This window comes from Rhinoderma darwinii, chromosome 2 (assembly GCF_050947455.1).
Source record: "Rhinoderma darwinii isolate aRhiDar2 chromosome 2, aRhiDar2.hap1, whole genome shotgun sequence".
Lineage (NCBI taxonomy): Eukaryota > Metazoa > Chordata > Amphibia > Anura > Rhinodermatidae > Rhinoderma > Rhinoderma darwinii.
Genome location: NC_134688.1, coordinates 262,273,797 through 262,294,139, shown reverse-complemented (window position 1 = coordinate 262,294,139; position 20,343 = coordinate 262,273,797).

Below are 20,343 nucleotides of genomic sequence, written 5' to 3'. Positions count from 1 at the left end.
GCAATCGCGACCGTTGTGACCCCTATAGCTACACCACTCTCCACAGTGGCAGTTAGCAGCTCTAGAGCGCTGCTTAGATTTTTAAGATTATGTGCCGTCCGGGCGGCCATTGGCCCCCTGGGAGCCTCGGGCACCGGGCGGCCACCCGAACTGCCCATATGATTATCCGCCATTGGTCCCGAACGGTCGGTGGTATGTCCCGGTTTCAACTGTTGAAATACAGTTGAATTCAATGCTGAAGCAGGGAGCTGTGTATGGACAGTGATGTCAGAGGGCTCCTCGGCAACGCTCTGGTTGGGGATTCTGCTCTTAGAGGAAGCCCCTGACGTCACTGTCCATATTTGATCAGTAACGTCAGGGGCTCCCTCCTGGAGCGGAATCCTTGGCCAAGTGGGAGCCTTAATGGAGCTATCTACAGGGCGGGGGTGTTAGCGCTATCTACAAGCAGGGTGGTGCTATTTTCAAGGGGGGTGTGGCAATATCTACATGGGCACTGTGGCACTATATGGGCAGTATATGTGGGCACTATGGCACTATGTGGACATTGTGGCTCTATCTACAGTGGGCACTGTGGTGATATGTGGGCAATGGCACCAGCTATGTGGGCACAATCTACACTGTGGCACTATCTACAGGGTCATTGTGGCACTACGGGGCATGTTACTGTATGGGGGCATCTGTGTGGGCATTATACTGTATGGAGGCAGTTATGGGGGCATTATACTGTATGGGGCAGCTATGGGGCATTATGCTGTATGGGGACAGTGATGGGGCATTATACTGTATAGGGGCAACTGTGTGGGCATTATACTGTATGGGGGCCTATGTGTTGGCTTTATACTGTATGGGTGCATCTATGGGGGCATTATACTGTATGGGGGTATTATACTGTGCGGGGTGTATCCCTCTTTGCGATACTTGAAAGTTGGGAGGTATAAATCTTTCTTCATTCAATTTATCAAAAAAATGTATGTAAACATATTCATTAACTATCGACTTCCAAAACCCCTAGTCTCCCTCCCAAGACCACAGGAGAAAATAAAAGAAAAAAACATTTAGTTGCTGATTTTACCATGGAGACCATATTTTATTACATTTTTCAAACTTACCCCTTGATATTACCGTTATGCTTTATGCACTCATTAGCATATAAATTTCTTTGCTATCATAAAGACTTTTAGACCAATCAAACGGTATTCACTCTCGCCCTGAATTCCCTTTTCGCTTCCCAGTATATAGTTGACAGGATCCTTTGGGATTTGAAGATTAAATGTTTCTGCCATTTTATTAATTATTTCAGACCAATAACAATGTAATCTCGAACATCTCCAGACCATATGTATCCAATCAGCATCTATAGATTTACATCTAGGGTATGCCAAGTCAAACGTATTTAACATTTTTGGGGTGTATAAGACCAATTTTGATTTATTTTGGGAATCATCTATAATACATTCTGCCATTGTATTGGCGTTTTATAATCCAGCACTGTCTTCCATTTCTAGTAACTTTGATGTGTGCTTTTCTGTGTTTTTTGAATTGGCATCGGGCCTCTGTTTTACTGCCCATTGTTATTAATAATTGGATGTAACTTTTTTGAACCTGGCATCTCTCATGTGATGCACAATAGCATGTCTCACCTAAAAAAAGGAGTAGACATTGTTCTCATTCAATTTATACACTTCCTGCATATTCTGAAATGTTCTATTGTTGGTGTCTGTACATTGTTGGTGTATATATAATACCCCTTGATCCCTCATAACTCTTGAGTTTTCAGTTGGACCCTTAGTGTGCATATTACTACCCAAAATCGAGGTGTGTTCAAAGTTAGCTCCTAATTTCAATTTATTTTTTACCGTGTCCAAAATTCTTTGTTGCATATATCCAGTGGCACATATTTTTCCATCCCTTCTGTGTTTAACAAGTCAGATTCTATAAACCCCATCATACCATAATTCCTAACAATGTGATTTATTTTTCACATTATAAAATATCTAATTCTATGACCCTTACTTCCCTGTATGTACTGTAGTTGTGAAGACCAGTAATACTCCAGAAAATTTGATAAGCCAACACTCCTTTTGAGTGTGATAAATATAATGTTTCAAGCTTTATACTTGCTCCTTTCCCATTCAATATAAGATTCCTCATTTTCTTCTCAAGTGATATGAAAAATGCATCAAGTATCAGGATTGTGCATCACATAAAGGATTTGAGGTAACAACCCCATTTATATTGATTTTTTTCATGTGCCCTATGAAGCATTGGTCATGCATTTAGATTCAAATATTGGTGTAGATTTTTGGTTATAACTAACCCCAAATATTTAAATGACGTTAGAATTATAAATGAAGAAGGAATCATATGTTAAAAATTGACTTTTATGGTTGGATTCCCAGGTTGCGGTCCTCAAAGTAGTCACCGATAGGTGGCAGGCATGCTGCTAGGTATATCTGGAGTGAAGACAGTTGCAAAGTCAGCAATAAAGCCTGGGGTCGTCACTGGAAGAGTGGTCAGTGAGACAAGATTTAATCAAAGGGCGGGGCCGGGATCATAACCACAATTGTCAGGCGACTAAACCGCGGGAGCGAGACAATAACAAGCAATGTTCAAGATCAGGGTCAAAGTCAGAGTAAAAAATCCAGCTCAGAAGAAATGTACCTAAGCACTGATTGTAATGGCAGGGGGTAGGGAGACGGACAAGTGAGCCCTAATCTACCCGCCACTCTGTCCCTGCCTACTTGCAACGACCCGCCCTAGGCGACGGGGTACAACTGGGCGGCGGTCCCTGCGCTCAGTAAGTGCACGACAAACACGACAAACATACAAGGAACACAAGCAAGGAAAAGGGGCCGTTGCCCACGGCAACACCGTGAGCAACCAGAGTGGTGAACGAGCCGAGTCAAGCCAGGAGTGTGCGAGGTACAAAACGAAAAGCAGAAGAGTAGTCGGTAAGCCAGGGTCGGTATGGAGCAGGATCAAAAATAGCAGGAGCTGTAGCTGGGCCAGGAACCACAAGGAAAGAAACAAAAGCAATAACAAGCACCGAGGGACAGGAAGTGCAGGCTTAAATAGACCGAGGGCGGGAGCTAGCTGAGTCTGGCCAGGTTACCATAGGCTCTCCCACTCCTAAGCCTGCCAGCCTGAATGGTGGAAGCAGGAGTCAGTCTCAGGGATGTATTCTCAGGTGCTGACTGATTAGTTCTGGGAGTTAACCCCGCTGTGCCTGGCAGATCCTTTACACTGATAGTGGCTTTATCTCTCTATGTACCCAAGTGGAACTCACAGCAAACCTACTGGCAAGGATTTGTCAATTTCAATCTCTAGAAAGGTTTGGTTAAAAAGAGCCCTATTGTATACCAATCAGCCACAAGAACAGCAAAAAGTATTGATAAATAAATGGCATTTATGACTGCATCTTACATCTGTGAAAACCAAACACAGATAAAGTATTATCAATGATCATAGGAGCAAAAGCTACCAAAGAAGATCACACTCATAAACACTCCCTAAATAAACCTTATTATACATAAACCTTATTATACAGACCACCTAAAGTTCCTCTGCCAATTCTCGAACTTTATAACCTGTGTAGCACAATCCTTTTAACAATGCCCTAGTCCCACACAGACTTCCCCAAATTCATAGAATCAATCTTCACGTCAATTATGGCACTTTTTTTTTAGCAGTGTTAAAAGGTTTACCTTTCATAAATCAAGCACACAGCTTTTATTTTTCTGGGTTTCATCAGTTAAGAAATTGTCCAAACCATTCAGCATTTGTAAGACATTAATGTGGTGCCAACACTATAACTAAATACCGGCTTTGATTGGCATTAACGAGAGAGAGGGAAATTGTGGGATGTTTTCCAAATATTGACACCAACCACAAGACATTTAATTCAATACACTTTTCTCTAATAGCTAAAGAAGGAATGGTGGGCATGGCACAGAATACGGCATGTACAGTCCGTGGGCACTAATTTGTTCTACTTAGAGATTCTATTGTTTAAATCCATGAATAACGTTTGTTTACTGAGAATAAATATTGTAACGTCCATGGGCGCAGACCGTCCTTTTGACTCACATCTCCTCCCCAGGAGACACCAGCACTTACTTTCGCTCCGCTCTGCAGTGTCCCATAGGGTGCGCACGCACGCTCGTGCCCAGCCTTAAAGGAAATATTTTACAAATTAGCCCTAATCACTCTGGACTATAAGAGGAGCTCTGCCCTTTCACTCCTTGCCTGATCGTTGTTTCTATTCCTATGTTAGTCTTACAAATGGTCCCTTAGTCGTATCCTGTTCTCAGTGTTCCTGTGCCCAGCTACCTGCATCCTGTGTCCTGTGCTGTATTTGGTCCTGGGCCACCACTGGTGTTGGAGTCGTGTTGTGCCGTCTAATTCGCCTGCTGACTTACACCATATATGGTGTCCTCCACCACATTTGGCATCTCCTGCCTCCAAGATCCCATCTGTGCCTAAGCTGTTGCTACTGTCTGGACTATTACAGGTACCCTTGTGCTTGGACTATATATTGACTTGGTACACTCCTGTTGGGCCGGCTGCTACTCCGCTACGGCGGAGCGGCCCAGTGTGTCCACATACCCACAGATCAGGCCATGGACCCCGCTGGCCAACCCAAGACCATGACGATGTCACAAGCTATGCAGGCAGACATACGAGACCTTTGGTCATGACAGGACCAACTCCTCCTGGTGGTGAATTCCATTGCACATTCGCTGGATGCGCAAGCTGCAGTCGCCACAGCACCTGTTCCTGTTGCTCCGGCTGTTCCTTCTGCTACACCTCCTGTCAGTACCAGTTTCAACTTCCGATTCCCACTGCCACAACCTCCTCACTATGACGGATACGCGAGGGCCCGCAGGGGATTTCTGAGCCAGTGCCAGATCCACTTCAGCCTACATGCCAGAGCATTTCCTTCTGATGGCGCAAAGATCGCATTCATAGTCTCTCTCCTTACTGGCAAGGCCCTGGCATGGGCGAATCCCATCTGGGAATGTCAGGGACCAGAGATCCGTGACTTGCAGTGTTTCCTACAAACTTTCCACACAGTATTTGAGGAACCTGGACGAGTCTCTTCAGCAGCTGCATCCTTGCTGACCCTGCGCCAAGGAGATACCTCTGTGGGCGAGTACGCCATTCAGTTCCGTACCCTGGCGGCAGAGCTTACCTGGAACAACGACGTCTTAGTGGCCACATTCTGGCAGAGTCTATCCTCTGACATCAAGGACGAGCTTGCCGCTCAAGATCTGCCTTCTACCCTAGATGACCTCATTCCTTTAGCTACCCAGATTGACATGAGGATTCAGGAACGATCTCAAGAGGTTCGCCAGGCCAGAAGACTTCCTAGGCTGGCTCCTACATTCCAGCAGCCCCTGTTGCCCTCATCAGCTGCACCACCTGACAAGCTTATGCAAGTAGACCTCCTCAAATTGTCTGTCCATGAGAAACAACGTAGACACACGTCGGGACTCTGTCTATAGTGCTGCCTCGGAGGCCAGTTTGTGCGTCTGTGCGCCCAAAAACTAAAAAACTCCAGTGTCTAGGTTTGGTTGGAGAGACAACCCTGGGGGGAACGGCGCTATTTAAAATACTCTCTGCCAAATTGTCCATTCCTGTGACCATAGTGTCCTGCGAGAAGACACAACGGGTCTCTGCCTACTTGGACTCCGAGTCCACGGCAAACTTCATCCAACAGGACCTAGTGGATCAGCTCCAGTTGACGACGGCTCCCTTGGAGACACCCCTGGCTGTTGCCGCGGTGAACGGTCTTCCTCTGCCCGATCCCATCGTGTCTGAGACCAAGCCACTGAAGCTCCAAGTGGGAGCTCTTCATGCCGAGCAGATTACATTTCTCGTCTTGCCCAAAGCCATTAATCTGGTGTTGCTGGTCTGCCCTGGCTCCGGCTTCATGCCCCGGTCCTGGACTGTGATTCCGGAGAGGTTCTCCAGTGGGGCTCCAAGTGTCTCCACTGCTGCCTCTTACAGGTTCATCCTGTTCTGCCTCCTATGCCTCAGTCGTGGTCAGGACTACCTACTCATTTTGCACAGTTTTCAGACGTCTTTGGCAAGAAGGAGGCTGAGATGCTTCCCCCAAACTGGGTGTACGACTGCCTGATTGAATTGGTTCCTGATGCTTCACCTACCTGCCGACGTGTATACCCCCTCTCCTTGCCAGAGACTCAGTCCATGTCAGCCTATATCAAGGAGAATCTGGAGAGGGGTTTCATACAAAAATCCTCCTCCCCGGCCGGGGTCTGGTTCTTCTTCGTAAAGAAAAAAGATGGATTTCTTCGACTCTGCATTGACCACCGTGGTCTCAACCAGATCATGGTCAAAAACAAATACCCTTTGCCACTGATCTCGGAATTTTTTGATCATATACGAGGAGCCAAGATCTTCTCTAAACTAGACTTGCGTGGGGCCTACAACCTTATCCGAATCCGTTAAGGTGACGAGTGGAAGACGGCATTTCACGATCGAGACGGGCACTATGGTGATGCCCTTCGGCCTGTGTAGCACTCCCGCGGTCTTCGAAGAATTTATCAATAATATCTTCTGAGATCTCCTCTATGTCTGTGTTGTAGTCTATCTTGATGACATTTTGATCTTCTCCTCAGATTCGACGACACATCGAAGGCATATCCGTCAAGTCCTGCTGCGATTAAGAGAGAACCGCCTGTATGCCAAGTTGGAGAAATGTACTTTTGAAAAAAAAAATTCGCCTCTCTGGGCTACATTATCTCGGATCAGGGTCTCAAGATGGCTCATGAGAAAGTGAAGTCCATCCTAGATTGGCCACGTCCTCAGTTTCTCTTCACTGATGGTCCCCATCTCTACCCTTACTAAGAAAGGTATGAATGCCAAGGTATGGACTTTAGAGGCAGAATCAGCATTTAATAGCCACAAGAATGCCTTCACTTCAGTCTTGATCCTCCATCATCCCAACGTGTCTCAACAGTTCTCGTTGGAGGTGGACGATTCTTCTGTTGGCGCAGGTGCACTTCTGTTCCAGAGAGACTTCGAAGGAAAGGCAGTAGTATGTGGCTATTACTCAAGACTTTTTTCCTCTGCAGAGCGCAATTACTCTATTGGGGATCGGGAGTTACTGGCCATCAAATTGGCTCGGGAGGAGTGGAGAGATCTGCTCGAGGGCACAGCTCACCCCATTCTGATATACTCCGACCACAAGAACCTCACCTATCTCCATAAGGCTCAACGGCTAAACCCCCGTCAAGCCAGGAGGTTGCTGTTCTTCACCCGTTTCCAATTTGTGCTCCACTAACGTCCCGCTGACAAAAATGTGAGGGCCAATGCGCTGTCCAGGTAGTTTGAAACGGAGGACATTGTGGAGTCCCATCAAAGTATCATGTCACTGCCAATCCTTTTCAAGTTAGAGACATCCCTCCGGGGAGGACTTTTGTTCGGGTGGCAGACAGGAAAAGAATTCTCCGCTGGGGACACAGCTCCAAACTGGCTGGGAACACTGGTGTTCGAAAGATTTGAGACCTGATAACTCATCATTTCTGGAGGCCCACGCTGCCCAAAGATATTGTGGACTTTGTCTCTTCCTGTACTGTCTGTGCTTTCAACAAGTTTGGTCACTCCAAACCTGCCAGTCTGCTCCAACCTCTGCCTGTACCCAATGCCCCTTGGCAGCACATTGCGATGGACTTTGTCACAGACCTCCCCCCCCCCCCCCCTCAGCAGGATGTCTGCTTCGCCTGCTAACTTACACCACATCTGGTGTCACCCGCCATGTTTGGCATCTCCTGCCGCCAAGGTGCCACCTGTGCCTAAGCCGTTGCTACTGTCTGGACTATTGCAGGTACCCTTGTGCTTGGACTGTATATTGACTTGGTACACTGCTGTTGGGCCAGCTGCTACTCCACTACGGCGGTGCGGCCCAGTGGGTCCACATACCCACAGATCGTGACACATATGTTGCACATCAGAATCCAGTAGTTTGTATCTATTGAACAGAAGGAGTAAAAAAATGTTTTCGTTCTCTTGCAATCATCTATTTATAAACTATAAATGACTATAATATTGTTATTACAATGTTATTAAAGTAAAAATATTGAATTTATAACACCAACCTACAAATTTTGCATCTAGAACAAATCTTACGATCGGAGAATGCCGAATCATAGCCGGGCTTTCACCTGGGAAAAAAAATTCAGTTTACTGCCTTAACCCTTTATCTAAATACCCTGGCCAAGTAAGAATGACTAGCTGGTGCCCATCCAGAGCTTATGCCCCGCCATCCTCCCAATAGCTATGCCTCTGTGGCAGTGTTCATTTTTTTCTGTAATTTAGCTCTGACATATTTGCCCTGAATTCAAATTTAGAAAAAATTGTGCAAGCTCAAAATCCACCGTAAGACTAACAAAAAAAACTCAACTATCTTAAAGGGTTTGTCCCATCTAAGCTCTCATGCACACTATATAACTTATCTGTGTTGTACAGATCTATAATACGGTGCCCATAGCTACTATAGGTCCGCCTCCGTTTTGCTCTGATTTTGGCATATGGAGGCTTTTGGTGATCTCTATAGCATGCATTATTACAAAGATATACATCTATGGGAGAATTTGGTATCTTGCAGAGGCACCATACGGTGACTCGCAGTGTACCTACAGGTCTTAATCAATAGTGACTGAATCTATGTGCACTTTCATATAGGATCCCTACAACCTTCTATGCCGCGTGCATGGACTATCATGTAAATAAATATTAGTCTTTGTATAGCAAAATTATATGAATATGTATTTACCTTTGCCATTCTTGTCATGATCTTTGCTTGCTGTCAGTTTACTGTCAAAGGATTATAATTTTATAGCTGAGGGTTCACTACAATTGTATCCAGTCCAGTGAGAATACTTTTAATAGTAAGCTTGAAAATTTAAACCTTGGATGAATAAACACTGATTTTTGAGTGCTGCTTCACTGCTTGGATCCCCAGACGCTTAGCACCCACATCACTCTACTGTGCTGCTCCGCTTTCTACAAGTTTTTTAATAGTAAGGTATATTTGTATATACTATCATGTTTACACAACCATTTATTTCAAAGCTTTGGATGTTACTACTTCTCTATGGTACAGCAACATCATATCCCATCATAGCCAAAACCTTGTACCATAGTACTCATAGCCAAACCCTTGTGCTGCATCCATTGACTAAGCAAAAGTAAGACAACATCACTGTGGAGGTTATAGTTGATGAGGTCTGTTCAATTATGTTGAGTGTTGGACAACACAAATAAGGCGGGGGGGGGGGGGTTGCTGCCTCACTATAGCAAAATAACATGCTGCTGACGTCGCTGCAGTGAGACCTCACGGGCTACAGAAAATAGATGTTACTAATGTTACCAGTACCTGTACATACAGGCAGATAGTTATAGAGGATGCAGAGGGAGCAGTCGCTCTAGGGCCTTAGGGTGCTCGAATGCCCTTCTGTCACAAAAGACGACCCAAGTATTAAAAACAACACATGGAAGTTGAGGGCGCTGTTACAGATTTTACATTGGGGGCCAAGAGCTTCAAGTTACGCCTCTGGGTACATAAACCATTACATTGTCCCAACCACTAAATGTTTGTGAGGCAACCACAATAGTTCAAGGAGATGAGATATGCAGCATCCTACAATATGTCTAACAACCACATATTTCGGTTTCCTGTGGCAGTATCATGTTTCCGAGGCTGCAGCTGACATGAGAACTAGCCTTATAGCAAATCTTCTAAACAACGTCTATGTGTACATAACTCTACATTGAAAGAATTCAAAAATGATATATTGAGAATAAATCACTATTTAGATTTTTTATTAATTCACAACAGGTAGGGTTTAAGATAAAAGTCCATTATATAAATATATGTAGATTAAAGGTATTGCGCTCATTACTTATATGCAGTTACTATCATTATTTTTGCAAAGTTCTTGAATTGGATTTCAATGTTTTTCATGCCTTTAACCAGAACAATATTTCTTATTCTTTAGAAATGAGAGGTTTATGTTAAAAATCCAGCTACTTCCCAGCCACAATGAGTCGCAAATTATAAGTTCCTTATGCAATGCTTTGGCTCAGATCACTGCATGAGGAGGTTTTCTCTAGTTGCTTTGTCAGGGAATTTACTTAATACAAGTATGGGGTGCGACCACTACCAGACCCATCTGTCTAACTGAACCCAAGCTATAGGTAGTCTGTGGTATAGTTGTCATAGCTGAATACGTTCTTATTACAGCTCTATGCATTATGATATGACATGTTGAAATGTGGATGTTTTCATATGTACATTTATCCATATTTATATTCATAAGAAATTATTTTATAGCATATTATGAAGAAAAAAAGTTACAACACAGAATATGGACCTAGTTACATTGCTTCCTCTAATACCCATGTGCTCTCAGTATAATTGCATATATAAAAATGTTAACATTAACGTAGACATTTTTAGGCCTTATTTTTTTGGGACCTGTTAAAGAGGCTCTGTCACCAGATTATAAATGCCCTATCTCCTACCTAATCTGATCAGCGCTGTAATGTAGATAAGTGTTTTTTATTTTGAAAAACGATCATTTTTGAGCAAGTTATGAACAATTTTAGATTTATGCTAATTACTTTCTTAATGACCAAGTGGGCGTTTTTAAATTTTTTACCAAGTGGGTGTTGTAAAGGGGAGTGTATGACACTGACCACTCAGCGTCATACACTTCTCTTCATTCATGCCCAGCTTTATTCACAGCACAGAGTGATCTCGCGAGATCATGCTGTAACGGGACTTCCACCCACAGGTTCTTCAACGGAGCCATAGAAGAGTGAACAGACATCGCCACCAGCCGCTGCAGATTCGGATAAATGTCCTTGCATGGCAGGAGGTGATGTCTGTTGACTCTTCCATCACTCCGGTGAAGGACCTGTGGGAGGAAATCCCGTCACAGCATGATCTCGCGAGATCACGCTGTGCAGTGAAAGAAGCTGGGCTGGAATGAAGAAAAGTGTATGACTCTGATTGGTTGGCATCATAAACTTCTCTTTACAACGCCCACTTGGTAAAAAGTAAAAAAAACGCCCAGTTGGTCATTAAGAACTAATTAGCATAAATCTAAAATTGCTCATAACTTGCTCAAAAATTATGGTTTTTCAAAATATAAACCATTGTTGTTATCTACATTACAGCGCCTATCAGATTAGGAAGGAGATAGGGCACTTAAAAATGGTGACAGAGCATATTTAAAGTTTTTTAGGCACAATTTAGGTTTCGTTCACACTTATGTTGTGGTTTCCATTTCATAATGGAAACTATGATGCATGGCCAGATCCATTGCACAACGGATACCAACAGCACCCATTGGACCCCATTTACTTAGAACGGGGTATGTTGGATTTTATTATGGTACCCCAAATCTGACAGAAGTGCCAACAGGTGCTCTAAATTGAGCCTCCGACAGTATAGCCTTGACCACAAAATTTTGTGTTACATTTATATTAATTTATACTATCAGGGGAATGCAGGAATAAGGGCAATTTTTACTTTGTTCAGTAATCATAAATTGTATATTAACTTGTTATTATAAATTTTGGAATAACAAATACGTTTATGTTGTTTACTATTTTATTTAAAAAAAATTGTCTATTGTATTTTTAATAATTTTTATTTCATTTTTTTAAAAACAAAACCTCCCGCTAATGTCCTTATGTAGGAAGGGGTAGTACTCAATAACATCTCATAATCATGGCCGGCCTTAACTATGTTCGACCAGTGTGGTCGCACAGGGCGCCAGCCGCCACACGGCAAGAGGGGCGCCAGCAGGTGTGTGTATCACGCGCCGTTGCAACTACCAGCGGGGATACAGACACTAACTGCAGTCGCACCCGGGCGCTTCTTCACTTAGTGGCTACCGCTGCAGCAGCCATAGCGGCTGCTAGCGGTGACACCTGGCATGAGGGCGGTGGCGCCGCTAGCAGCTGCTGTGGCTACTATAGCGGTAGCGACGGCACTATAGCAGAGCAGGGACATATCTCCCTGCTCTGCTGTCTACTACCGCCACTGTAGCTCCCTTCAGCTACAGCGGCGCTAGTAGACAGCAGAGCAGGGAGACACCTCCCTTGCTCTGCTATAGTGCCCCCCCTGTAGATATCAACCCCCCCCCCCCCTTCCAGGATAGCGCCACTGTAGTTCCCTGAAGGAGCGGAATCCCCGTGTGGCCGGGGATTCCGGTCCTGGAGCGCTGCTTGATGCCTCTGTCCATATATGGACAGTGACATCAGGGAAAACTCCTGAAGCGGAATCCCCGGTCGCTATGATCGGAAGGGGAGGGGGGGTTGCTATCTACAGGGGGGCACTATAGCAGAGCAGGGAGGTATCTCCCTGCTCTGCTGTCTACTAGCGCCACAGTAGCTCCCTGAAGGAGCGGAATCCCCGTGTGGCCGGGGATTCCGCTCCTGTAGCGCTGCTTGATGTTTCTGTCCATATATGGACAGTGACATCAGGGGAAACTCTTGAAGCGGAATCCCCGGTCACAGCATTGCAGACTCTATGATCGGGGATTCCACTCCAGGAGAAGCCAATGACGTCATGGACATAGACGACAGGAGCTTCTCCTGGAGTGGAATCGACGGTCATAGCGTCTGCAACGCTGTGGACGGGGATTCCGCCTCAGGAGTTTTCCCTGATGTCACTGTCCATATATGGACAGAAGCATCAAGCAGCACTCCAGGACCGGAATCCCCGGCCACACGGGGATTCCGCTCCTTCAAGGAGCTACAGTGGCGTTATCTTTACTGGAAGGAGGGGTGGTTGCTATCTACAGGGGGGCTGTGGGCTTTGTGGCACTACCTACAAAGGACAACTGTGCAGGAGCACACAAAATACCCAGCTTTCCCGGGTATAAAAAAAAAAGTGTGGAAATAAACTAAGATATAACTTTTATTTAATCTAGCTAAAAGGATTAATCCTTTACTCAGACTAAATAAAAGTTATAACTTTATATAAGTTATTTAGTTATAAGTTTATTTCCACACATTTATTTGATAGCTGGGAAAGCTGGGTATTTTGTGTGCTCCTGCACAGTTGTCCTTTTTTTAATCCTTTTTTTCACTCCCTAACAGGGGGCTGTGGGCTGTGTGACACTTCCTACCAGGGGTCTTTGCGACACTTCCTATTAGGGGCCTGTGCGGCACTCCCTACAGGGGGCTGTGCGGCACTCCCTACAGGGGGCTGTGCGGCACTCCCTACAGGGGGCTGTGCGGCACTCCCTACAGGGGGCTGTGCGACACTCCCTACAGGGGGCTGTGCGGCACACTCTACAGGGGGCTGTGTGGCGCTATCTACAAGGGGGCTGTGTGGCGCTATCTACAAGGGGGCTGTGTGGCGCCTTCTACAAGGGGGCTGTGAGGCGCCATCTACAAGGGGGCTGTGTTGCGCTACCTACAAGGGGGCTGTGTGGCGCTACCTACAAGGGGGCTGTCTGCCGCTACCCACAAGGGGGCTGTCTGGCGCTACCCACAAGGGGGCTGTGTGGTGCTACCTACAAGGGGCTACGCGGTGCTACCCACAAGGGGGCTATGCGGTGCTACCCACAAGGGGCTGTGTGGCGCTACCTACAGGGGGCTGTGCGGCACTCCCTACAGGGGGCTGTGCGGCACTCCCTACAGGGGGCTGTGCGGCACTCCCTACAGGGGGCTGTGTGGCACACTCTACAGGGGGCTGTGTGGCGCTATCTACAAGGGGGCTGTGTGGCGCTATCTACAAGGGGGCTGTGTGGCGCTATCTACAAGGGGGCTGTGAGGCGCCATCTACAAGGGGGCTGTGTGGCGCTACCTACAAGGGGGCTGTGTGGCGCTACCTACAAGGGAGCTGTCTGGCGCTACCCACAAGGGGGCTGTGTGGTGCTACCTACAAGGGGCTACGTGGTGCTACCCACAAGGGGGCTGTGGGGTGCTACCCACAAGGGGCTGTGTGGCGCTGCCTACAAGGGGGCTGTCTGGCACTACCCACAAGGGGGCTGTGCGGTGCTACCCACAAGGTGCTGTGTGGCGCTACCCACAAGGGGGCTGTCTGGCGCTACCCACAAGGGGGCTGTGCGGCGCTACCCACAAGGGGCTGTGCGGTGCTACCCACAAGGGGCTGTGTGGCGCTACCTACAAGGGGGCTGTCTGGCGCTACCCACAAGGGGGCTGTGTGGCGCTACCTACAAGGGGCTGTGTGGCGCTACCTACAGGGGGAATCTGTAAGTGGGGGCTGATGGTCATTTTACTGAGTGGTGGGCTGATGGTCATTTTGCTGTGAGTGGGGGGCTGATGGTCATTTTACTGTGAGTGGGGGGTTGATGGTCATTTTTCTGTGAGTGGGGGACTGATGGTCTTCAAGTGGTTTCCACCTCTGACCTCCAATTGAAATTAATAGGAGGCAGAAGATACCTGCGGCGCTCGTTTGGAGCTTTTTTTTCCTGCGTCTTTTGCATTCGCTTCAACAGCTTAAGAAAAAACACAAAAAAAAGGTCACACAAAGCTGTCAGTTGCTGAAGGAATTTTGAGGCAGATTTTTTTTGCCTTACAAAAAACGTGTGTGAACATGCCCTACGAGTGGGAGTGCTTGTTCTTAGCCGTTTTCTGTCTTTCTCAAAACAATTTTTGGTAGGGGGGCCCTGAGAAAATTTTGTTTTTCCAGTGCTGCCTCGAGTCCGAAAAGGTTGGTAAACTCTGTACTAGGCTACAGGATCCCGTCATGGAGCAGCTCAGTTCGTCATGGGAACGGGGCCTAGGTGAGTACAATTTTTGTTTTTGTTGGGGGCACTGTCTACAAGGGGGAGGTGCGGGGACTGTATGGCACGATCTACAAGGGGGAGGTGGCGGGGCTGTATGGCACGATCTACAAAAAGGAGGTGGGGGATTATGGCACTGTCTACAGGGAGGCTATATGGCAAAATCTACAGGGGGGCATTATACTGTGTGGGGGCCACTGAGCGGACATTATACTGTGTAGGGGTACTACAGGGGGCATAATACTGTGGGCACAATTAGAGGACAAAATACTGTGTCCTTGAAGGGGTTGTAATATATTATATTATTAAATATTATTATTATTATACTGTATGGGGGCACTAAAGGGGCATTATAATTTTTTTATGGGGCATTTTTTTTTAATGATGGGGTGGGGCACCGGAAGTTCATTTCGCACAGGGCGCCATCTATCCTAGGGCCGGCCCTGCTCATAATCATCTTTAGAATAAATAATTGCAACAAAACACTGAGGACTTCATATTCAGCAGATCTGCTCTTGGCACAAGAGAGAAATTTAAGCGGATGTTTCCCTTCCATTGTGTATTGATCCAATCCTCCTTTTGATAAAAGAATATCCCTCGAATAAAATGTGTAAGTGGCCTAATTTGAAACCAGTCCTTTATGTAACTTAAAGACAGTTTTTGTGCATGACTGGGTTAAAGTAAGGACTTCCATTAGGCCTATCCAAAACATAATTTGGTTCTTAAGCCTATGGTCACCATGTGTGATGCCAAGTGATGACTGTAGTGTATTGTTAATGGAGAAATGGATCCTCTGATGATGAATCAGATTTCACATCTGGTAGAGAAATCTGGAATTGGTGGATTTCAGTAGAATGTTTCCTGGACAATTCTGTAGTACCAACTGTAAAGTTTAGTGATACAGGAGTAATGATCTTGGTATTTTTTATTTTTTGCAAGGTACGATGTACTTTCAAATTTGTGCATCAGTTTGGGGAAGCCCAGTTTCAGAATGGCAATGGTCTCATAGACAGGCATTATCGCACCAATATCAGTGTCTGGCCAAGGGGCGTCGCAAGCACCGCACCTCCGGGGCCCAAGCCCCGGATCTTTGTCCCGGTTCCCTCGGATCCTCAGGCGACTGCCACTACAGGGGTCGCAGAGATTGTGACTGGGCCACGGCCCCCACACCGCTATAGAAATTTACTATAGTAACTGGGGCCTATGTCATAAAATACACGGGCCGTTGTTACTATAGTAACGACACATACTTACCCTCCTTCCCGAGCACAGCAGAAGTCCTGACGTCCTGTGTGCCACGCATGATGTCACGACGCCAGATTCGAGGACTACTTAACTAAAATGGTTAATGAGGGTTGTGTGGGGGGTTTATATTTCAATAGAACATATTTTTCCTATGTTTTTGTATTTTCTTTAAAACTTTATTACTACCGCCTTAGTAATGGCCGCTGTCTGACAGCGTCCATTACTAAGGCGGGGCTTGGTGTGAGCCAGTGCAGAGGCTAACACTAACCCCCATTATTACCCCGGTACCCACTGCCATGAGGGGTACTGGGAAGAGCTGGGTACGATCCAGTACCTGACAATCTGTAGTAATGGTTGGGTATTGGGCAGCAGGCTGGTATTATTAGGCTGCGAAAGGCAAGAAACAGTGGCCCTTCCCACCCTGGTAATGCTAGCCTGCTGCTGCTTTGTTGTATCTGGCTCTTCTTGGTACCCCTGGTGGCGGTGGGTTCTGGGGTGATAATGGAGGTTAGTGTTAGCCTCTGCACTGGCTAACAATAAGCCTCGCCTTAGTAATGGACGCTGTCAATCAGCCAGCAGCCATTACTGAGGCGGTAGTAATAACGTTTAAAAAAATACAAGGACATAGAAAAAATATTTTATTGAAATTAAAAAAAAACACACAACCCTCATTAACCATTTTATTAAAAATGAAAAAAGCCGTAATCTAAGTAGTCCTCGAACCCAACGTAGTCCAACAACCGAACCTGTAAAAAACCACAAACACAAAAGAAAATTTGTAACACATAAAGAAGCAAAACAATTATTATTTTTACCTTTCCTGGGTCCAGCGCTGGAGCCACAGTGTCAGCAAGCTAGGCCCTATATCTAATCCTATCATGTGTGATACTGTCTGCTGAGCCATTGTATCTAATCCTACACACATACATATATGCACGCACAGTTTTTTTGGGGGGTGAACATATGTTAGTACAAGGATACTTACTGATGGTGCCCTGTATCTAAGTATCATGTTTGATACCGTCTGCTGTGCCATGTTTCTAAGCCTATCATGTGTGATACTGTATGCTGGGGCACTGTATCTAAGTCTATCATGTGTGATACTGACCGCTGAAGCACTGAATCTAAGTCTACCATGTGTAATACTGTCTGCTGGGCCATGTATCTAAGCCTTTCTTGTGTGATAATTGTCTTCCGGGGCCATGTATCTAAGTCTATCATGTATGATATTGTCTGCTGAGACAAGGTGGGTATGTGGGTCTACCTACAGGGGACTGCATGGCGCTGTCTACAAGGGGGATGAATAGAACCATGCAGGGGGTTGTGACACTATATACAGGGGGCATTGTGTGGGGAACACTCTACAGGTGTCTTTAGATTAGAGCCCCAAAATATAACTTTGCTTGGGCCCCAGAAATGCCAAATTTGTCCCTGAGGGTTAGTAAAAAGATACTTAATGCTGGGGCCTTCTATCTAAGGCTACATTCACACGAGCGTGACAGATTTACGTGCGTAAAAAACATGCATAAATCCGGTTCTTTGTGTTACGTTTTGCATCAGTGTGGTTTGCGTGTGGCATGTGTTTTTCACGCACTCGCAAGCACTTTTTTGCTTCAGTGCAATTGATGCGTGAAACACAGACAGCAAACGGATGGGCAGCTAGGTGCGTGAAATACACCAATATAGGACATGCAGTGAGTTTCACGCAACGAACACTCGCGCATGTGTTAATAGCCCCATTGAAATCAATGGCTCCATGTGCTGTGCGTTGTTTCAACGCACAGCACACGGATGAGAATCACGCTTATCTGAATGAGCCCTAAGTCTATCATGTGTGATACTGTCTGCTGGGGCCATGTATCTAAGTCTATCATGTATGATACTGTCTGCTGGGGCCATGTATCTAAGCCTATCATGTATGATACTGTCTGCTGAGACAATGCATCCAATTCTATCTAGCAGTGTAGCTACAGGAGCCTTAGTCTTATAGATATGCTATATCCGATATGTATGTGACATTTTTTTATTTTTTTTGGAAGGGGTAAATATATATCTCGGAGCTTGTGACCCTAGCAATGCCCCTGGTCTGGCCTTGTGTCTGAATAGACCCAAACACCCATAACAATGTCCAAAATCTAAGGGAAAGCAGAGGTGGTTACAGATGACATAGAGCTTCCCCTCGGGTGGGCTCAACGGAACCATGTATTACCAGATTGCCCATTCAGACGCGAATAAGATCCCCCCCCTTGCAGACCTTCAGCGATCAATTTATCACCTGGGCAGATCCATTGTAAGAAGGAGTCCTCTTGATGGAATAACCCCTTTAAGTAGATCATTCCAGCTATGTTTTGTTGTCTATCTTTAGTCCTGCTCTATTTTATTACTATATTTTTGTACTTGTAGTCTCCAAATCAGCACAAGTATTAGGGTATGTTCACACGAGGTCATTACGTCCGGAATTGACGGACGTATTTCGGCCGCAAGTAACGGACCGAACACAGTGCAGGGAGCCGGGCTCCTAGCATCATAGTTATGTACGATGCTAGGAGTCCCTGCATCGCTGCCGGACAACTGTCTCGTACTGAAAACATGATTACAGTACGGGACAGTTGTCCGGCAGCGAGGCAGGGACTCCTAGCGTCGTACATAACTATGATCCTAGGAGCCCGGCTCCCTGCAGTGTGTTCGGCCCGGTACTTGCGGCCGAAATACGTCTGTCAATTACGGACGTAATGACCTCGCTTGAACATACCCTAATATGTTTTTTTGTTATTGCTGAATAGTCATTATAAATATAATATCCCATGTTGCACTTGTTGCACTTTTGCTTAATCGCTTTCCTTATCTCCTTAATAAAGAACCAAAGATGACTGTAATGACAGGGATAGGGAAACAGACAAGTGAGCCCTAATCTACCCGCCACTCAGTCCCTGCCTACTTGCAACGACCCGCCCTAGGCGACGGGGTACAACTGGGCGACGGTCCCTACACTCAGTAAGTGCACGACAGACAACCAGACAAGGAAACACAGAACAAAGGGAAACGGGGCAGTTGCCCACGGCAACACCGTGAGCAACAAGAGTAGTAAACGAGCCGACTCAAACCAGGAGAGTACGAGATGCCATAAGCAGAGCAGGAGAGTAGTGAACAAGCCGAGTCAAACCAGGAGTGTACGAGGTACCAAACGCAGAGCAGAAGAGTAGTCAGTAAGCCAGGGTCAATACGAAGCAGGGACAAGTAGTTCAAGAAGCTGCAGCAGGGCCAGGAAACCAACAGAGGAGAATCACAAGCAAGGAGGAACAGGAAAGGTATAAATAGACAGAGGGCTGGAGCTAGCTCCGTCTGGCCAGGCTGTGATAGGCTCCCCACTCCTAAGCCTGCCATCCTGAGTGGTGGAAGATGGAGTCAGTCTCACAGACATAGAAGCAGGTGCAGACTGATTACCTATGGGCGTGGATACAGAAGCTGTGCCTGGCAGATCCTTAACAGTACCCCCCCTTTTATGAGGTGCCACCGGACCCTTTCTAGATGGACCTGGTTTATTGGGGAAACGAAGGTGGAACCTCCTGACCAATACCCCAGCGTGAACATCCTGGGCGGGTACCCAAGTCCTCTCCTCAGGCCCGTATCCTCTCCAAATGACCAGGTACTGGAGGGAGCCTTGGACCATCTTGCTGTCCACAATCTTGGCCACCTCGAATTCTACCCCCTCAGGGGTGAGAACGGGGACAGGAGGTTTCCTCGAGGGAGCCAAGGACGGGGAGCAGCGTTTAAGGAGGGAGGCATGAAACACGTTGTGTACTCGAAAAGATGGGGGCAACTCCAGTATGAAGGAGACAGGATTGAGGACTTCAATGACCTTGTACGGCCCTATAAACCGGGGAGCAAACTTCTTGGATGGCACTTTAAGGCGCAAGTTCTTTGACGATAGCCACACCAGATCCCCGACCATAAATAAGGGGTTAGCAGAACGTCTTCTATCTGCCTGAGTTTTTTGTATGCTCTGGGACGCCTCTAGGTTCTTCTGAACCTGGGCCCAGACTGTGCACAGTTCCCGATGAATGACCTCTACCTCGGGATTGTTGGAACTACCAGGTGAAACGGAGGAGAACCGTGGATTAAACCCAAAATTACAGAAAAAGGGGGAGACCCCTGACGAGTTACTAACCCGGTTATTAAGGGAAAATTCGGTGAGGGGAATGAATGAGACCCAATCATATTGACAGTCAGAGATAAAACACCTTAAATATTGTTCTAGAGACTGATTAGTCCTCTTGGTTTGGCCATTAGTTTCAGGATGGAAGGC